Genomic DNA, 6,560 nt, shown 5'->3' with positions numbered 1-6,560 from the left:
ACTCACATTTTTGTCTATTCTTAACTGTGGCAACATTTAAGACTAGTGTTATTGTGTTTTTGTTATCAACTTTTATGAGCTCTTTATACATTAAGGGTATCAAATCTTTGCCATATTTATTAAAACATCATTTTCCTTTAGTTTTAGATTTTACCTTTCTGATGGTATTCTTTATTATAATTGCAATGTCCATAATCCTTTTACACTTTTAAGTCCTGCAAGTACATAAACCACAACTGTCTTATTCTTTAGTTTATCCTAAGTACTTTAAAACAGTAGCTATACATACATGTTACTCAGTAAGTATAGCAACCTAAGGTGAGCTAAAAGTAAGGAATCAAAACATGAAAAAATATTTACTTTTTGCTATGTAGAATGATTTGGCTGGATTAATTTTGTTCTTTTCAACTGTAAGAACAATTTGTATTTTTAATACAAATTACTAGAACTTCAAAAGGGAAATTGAAAGAGGTTGAATAGTTTCATAATCAAATATAATTTTTTTTGTATTATCTCTATTTCGCTATGAATGTATTTTGAATTTCATTTGTATTTCTTTGTACCTGTGAACATACTGAATGTGGAAACAATTATCCTTTTTATTTTATTTTTAAAAATTAATTTATTTATTTACTTATTTTTGGCTGTGTTGCGTCTTTGTTGCTGCACGACAGCAGCGAGCAAGGGCTACTCTTCATTGCTGTGCGCAGGCTTCTCATTGCAGTGGCTTCTCTTGTTGCGGGGCATGGGCTCTAGGTGTGTTTCAGTAGTTGTGGCACGCAGGATCAGTAGTTGTGGCGCATGGGCTTAGTTGCTCCGCGGCATGTGGGATCTTCCCGGACCAGGGCTCGAACCCGTGTCCCCTGCATTGGCAGGCAGATTCTTAACCACTGCGCCACCAGGGAAGTCCTGTCCTTTTTAAAACTAAGTATATATAACACTGATTTGGGATTGACGTAACCTTCCTAATATGAATGATCATTTCATGTGACTACAGTTTGTTTACAAATTTGTGTTACTAACTCCTTCCCCAAGCTCTGTAACCTTTCAATTCTTAATATTGGGATTAATTTCATAAAGTAGTGTTAAAAGATAAACTGAGGCATATTCAAAATTTTAAGAATTTATTTGTGCAAAAATTAATTCAAATCAGGGAGTGCTAAATGGGAAGTGGTTAGAAGTGTTCCACTGAGAGGAACTTGGGGGAGAGATTTTACAGAGAAAAGGCAGAGGCAAAGTTAGGAAATCATTGACTGCAATAACTTAAAGAGTAGTTGGCTCTTTGTGACTGGTTGTCCTTAGGTTTCAACTTTGTAACCTTAAAGCATTTACAGGCTTAGAGTCTGCTTTGCTTATGTCGACCACCATGTCACTAGAACCAGGTCACTCTAATGACCTCCTTGTTTAATTAACATAACAGCGGTTACACTTTTCTTAAAAATATGTATTCAATTGATAGCAATTGTAATTTTAGTACTGATTAAGAAAATTGATAATGTCAAATGAATTTGAGTATATATATCAGCAAATCAATATGTATATCAGCATACACTTGAAAAATGAGATATCCAGTCTACAGTCATGGCACATGGATTTACAGACCCCTTCCAATACCTCTCTTAACCTCAGTGTCAATCTCTCACTCAAACCCCCTTGTATGGCTCACACATTATGAACCACTGTTTGAAGAGGATAAATGCATGTCAGTCATACCCCAAATTTATAATCTTATGAAAATGAACAAACATCACTTTAAAAATGGTTGATTTGTCTGTTTTTCCCCAAAGCATAATTTTCTCACTCCCAAAGCAGAAAGTTATTTCCTACTTGTCAATCTTTCAAGATTAAAAACGGCTTTAGTCTACTGCAAAACCCAAGGATAATTTGAAGAATTACGGGCTGGCTTCTTCACCCCAAATCTATGTAGGATACTCTGACATATGTTACTATGGAGAGGACAGTTGGCACTTTTAAAAAACAAAAGAAGAGCATTTTGTTTTTTCATGAAGGAGACATTTCAATATCTTAAGTGCTCATTTGCAATCACATAAAATGTTTTCCTTTTCTTTAAATGTCAAGGTGATGTTTTTGTGATAAATGTAAAATCAAATTCACAGCTCATTCTTTATACCTTAAGTGACTTTAGCAGGTGGGAGACACACAATTATAAGTAGGCATTCCTGAGGCTAAAGCAAAAACACTTTTACCTTTAGAACTTAAATTCTTATATAAGTGGTAATAATTTAAAAAATATTTTTCTGCTCTAAATATTTTTAAGGTGCAAAATACATACAAAAGTACCAAGAAGGCATTCACACACTCACAGCAAATTTAATTGCATATCCAGTAGAGAAGCAGCTATATTTAAGTATGACTATCATTACTCAAATGATCAAATTTATTTTAACTGCTAAAATTACACTAGCAATAATAGGTCTTATACTTTATCATTCACCACATATCCCAATTACAGTATTATCAGAGTTATTTTGCTCCCCAAAACTGTAGGAAGTATGTAGATTAAGTATTATTGTCCTCATGAAAATTCCAAGGCAGAGAGAATGGGAGGGCCCAGCTGTAAATCAAACAGATAATTAACAGTAAAGATAGAACCAGAATCAAAATAAATCCATTCTCTGCCAAGCTTTTATTCAACCAGAGTACCTCTCTCTATTGGCAATAATATAAAATGCTTTCTTATATTTAATATTTATAAATAAAGTCTTAATTCTATAGTTGATGTTCTACATAAAAAAGGTTAAAAAAAGATTATGAACATTGTTGCCAGGAAAATAGTTATATCATATCAACATTAATATAAATGATAATATTATGCTAGGTAGGGGTTGCCCTCCTCTCCACCCCCACCCCCCCCCATGGCTTCAGGCAGATCTGCTTTCACAGTTTCAGGTCACCTGGCCTGAGGTGATGGCCCTAATGATATCTGAATCATCTTCAGGGCCATTCTCCCCTTTTCTTGAAGAACAGCACACATTCACAGCTAAAAATTTCCGTCATCCTGTTCTATAAAATCAAAAAAGTCCAACAGCCTTCCTTCACTCTGTCCCGTTTTCTCCGTTCTCTTTAATCCCATCTGGCAGTATTTCTGCTGGTATAATCCCATCTCTGACCCTGGCCTCTACGTGATGGCTGATTAGGTCCACGGTTTGTATCCACTCTGATCTCATCAAAATGGTCAGTTACATTCTCAGTGTCCTCTTCAGAATATGCTTTCTCATTTTTTTTGCAATATGGATAGGCTGAGAATTTTTCAAATCTTTAAGTTCTAGTTTCTTTTTGCTCATTGCTTAACAATTCCTTCTTCAATGTATTTCTCTCTTGCATTTTACTATCAGCAGTCAGGAGAAAACAAGCTGCTCCTTCAACACGTTGCTTAGAAATCTCAGCTAAATATCCAGCTTTATCACTCTCAAGTCCTATCTTCCACAAGACACTAGAACACAGATACAACGCAGCCAAGTCCTTTGCCACTTTTTAACACGAATCAGCTTTTTCTCCATTGTCCAACAACATGTTCCTCATTTCCATCTGGACCTCATCAAAATGGCCTTTACTGCTGTCAACTAAAAAAATTATTCACAACCTAAAGGTTGAGAGTTATGTTTCATTCGGTGGTGGAGATTATTAGGACTTCAAGCCCAGGAGGCAGCATCTCAAGTAACCCTGAGAGAACTGATCCGAGGAGGTGAGGGGGGAGCCAGGATATATAGGAGTTTTGCAGCAAAGGGCAGGTAGGCGGGAACGTCAAAAGATTACTGTTAATTAAAAGAAAACCATGTGCCTCTTGGCCATCTGTATGTCTCTGGAGAAATATCTATTTAGGTATTCTGTCCATTTTTTGATTGGGTTGATTGTTTTGATGACATTAAGTCTCATGAGCTGTTTGTAAATTTTGGAGACTAATCCCTTGTCAGTCACATCATTTGCAAATATTCTCTCTCAATCTGTGGGTTGTCTTTTCATTTTGCTTGTGTTTCCTTTGCTGTGCAACAGCTTCTGAGTTTAATCGGGTCCCATTTTTATTTTTGGTTTTATTTCCATTTTTCTGGGAGACAGACTGAAAAAGATATTGCTGCAATTTATGTCAGAGAGTGTTCTGCCTATGTTTTCCTCTAGGAATTTTATAGTGTCCTGTCTCACATTTAGGTCTTTAATCCATTTTGAGCTTATTTTTGTGTATGGTGTTAAAGAATGACCTACAATGAGATATCACCTCACACCAGTCAAAATGGCTATCATCAAAAAATCCACAAACAATAAATGCTGGAGAGGGTGTGGAGAAAAGGGAACCCTCCTACACTGTTAGTGGGAATGTAAATTGTACAGCCGCTATGGAGAACAGTATGGCCAGAGCTACCATATGACCCTCCTGGGCATAAATTGGGAGAAAAACGTGGCCTGAAAGGATACATGCACTCCAATGTTCATTGCAGCACTGTTTACAACAGCCAAGACATGGAAGCAACCTAAACGTCCATCAACAGAGGAATGGATAAACAAGATGTGTTACATATGTAATGGAATATTACTCAGCCATTAAAAATAATGAAATAATGCCATTTGCAGCAACATGGATGGGCCTAGAGATTGTCATACTGAGTGAAGTAAGTCAGACAGAGAAAGAGAAATATCATATGATATCCCTTACATGATGAATCTAAAATGAAATGATACAAATGAACTCATTTACAAAACAGAAACAGACTCATAGGCTTAGAGAACAAACGTATTGTTATGGGGGGGGAAGGGTGGGGGGAAGAGATAGTTAGGGAGCTTGGGATCGACACGTACACACGACTATATTTAAGATGCATAACCAACAAGGACGTACTGTGTAGCACAGGGAACTCTGCTCAATGTTATGTGGCAGCCTGGATGAGAGGGGAGTTTGGGGGAGAATGGATACGTGTATATATATGGCTGAGTCACTTTGCTGTGCACCTGAAACTATCACAACATTGTTAATAGGCTCTACCCCAATATAAAATAAAAAGTTAAAAAAAAAAGAAAGAAAGAAAACCTGATATGTGAAGTTAAAGAATTTAGCACTCTTCTACGTGTGGGAAGATGCAAGAGCCTGGGCTCACTGAAATCATTCCTTTGATATGCACACCTCAGCCATCTGGAGCCTGTGTTTTCACATCCTGAGTTTCCTCAATGTAGTGGCTGCAGTCTGATGGCTGCTAGATGGCTGGTATTCTTTCCTTCCTGAGTTTCCTCAGGGCTCAAGGGCTCACACTGGAGGGCTGCCATCATTGATGACTGTGATATCCTTTGTTTACTGATGTGGCAGGCAACATTCCATTTATTACTGTCTGCATTTCTACCAACATTCTATATACATGATTACTTTTGTATTCTCTAAGAAGATGGAAGATTTATTCTCCTTTCCTTTCTGGACTCTCACCAGGACCACTTCTAACAGTCTGTAGGCTTTTCCTAACAGGCACCTCAAAACTGTTCCAGCCTCTAAAACAACTTCCACATTTTTAGGTATTTGTTACAGTGGCACCCCACTTCTTACTACCAAAGTCTATCTTAGTTCAGGCTGCTGTAACAAAATACCATAGACTGGGTGGCTTAATAAACATTTATTGTAACAATATTAATATAATGATGTCAATATGATGTAAATGAATATGAAACAGTTACATATGAAACTGCATATATCATATTCTAAAATCAGTGTTTAGGGACTTCCCTGGCGGTCTAGTGGTTAGGACTCCACCCTTCCATTGTAGGGGGCCTGGGTTTGATCCCTGATCAGGGAACTAAGATCCTGCAAACTGGACTGCATGGCCAAAAAAAAAAAAAAAAAATGTATTGAATGGGGATTAAAACTAATTTAAAAAGTTGTTTAAAAATTATGTATGTTTTGGCAGCACATACACTAAAATTGGAATGACTCAGAGAAGATTAGCTGGGCCCTTGCAAAAGAAGACACACAAATTCATGAAGCACTCTGTGTATTTTGTGAAGCATGTACTCTTAGAGATTATTGTTTCATTGTAAATCTGAAAGCGATCCTGCAAGGCATTCAATGGTGGATAACCACTTTTAGAGGAAGTAGGTTAATAATTTTTATACTTTAAAGTAATTTTTAAAGTTTAAATTTTGCATTTTAAGTGCTAAAAGTGACCTATTTTATTTTCTGAATTAACACTACATTCCCCTGTATTTTACCTTTTTCTCTTGAAGTGAATTTAGAATTAAATAATATTTTAATGTGGTGTTATTTCAGTGTAGTATAGAGATATTGTGTATAATCCACCAACTCATTTGTCATCTACTGGAGATTTCCAAAGGGAATAAAAATAATTTAGACATTAAAAAATAGGTATTGATAGGACCTGGAGATTATCATACTAAGTGAAGTAAGTCAGACAGAGAAAGACAAATACCATATGATATCCCTTACATGAGGAATCTAAAAAAAAATGATAGAAATGAACTTATTTACAAAACAGAAACAGACTCACAGACCTGAATTTATGGTTACCTGGGGGGAAGGGTAGGGATGAGGGATGGATTGGGAGTTT

General features: G+C 36.3%; 1 non-coding gene across 1 annotated transcript; it reads left to right on the top strand.

Annotated features, from left to right (window-relative positions):
• Positions 1-5,889: 5,889 nt before the first annotated feature.
• On the top strand, positions 5,890-5,993 carry LOC131743593 (U6 spliceosomal RNA). The gene has a single exon (XR_009331863.1). It is a non-coding gene; the product is annotated as a U6 spliceosomal RNA (small nuclear RNA).
• The last annotated feature ends 567 nt before the right edge of the window (positions 5,994-6,560 follow it).

The sequence above is a fragment of the Kogia breviceps genome, chromosome 16, assembly GCF_026419965.1.
Source record: "Kogia breviceps isolate mKogBre1 chromosome 16, mKogBre1 haplotype 1, whole genome shotgun sequence".
NCBI classification, from domain to species: domain Eukaryota; kingdom Metazoa; phylum Chordata; class Mammalia; order Artiodactyla; family Physeteridae; genus Kogia; species Kogia breviceps.
The sequence above is the reverse complement of the archived record's forward strand: the minus strand, read 5'-3'. Positions and strand labels throughout refer to the sequence as shown.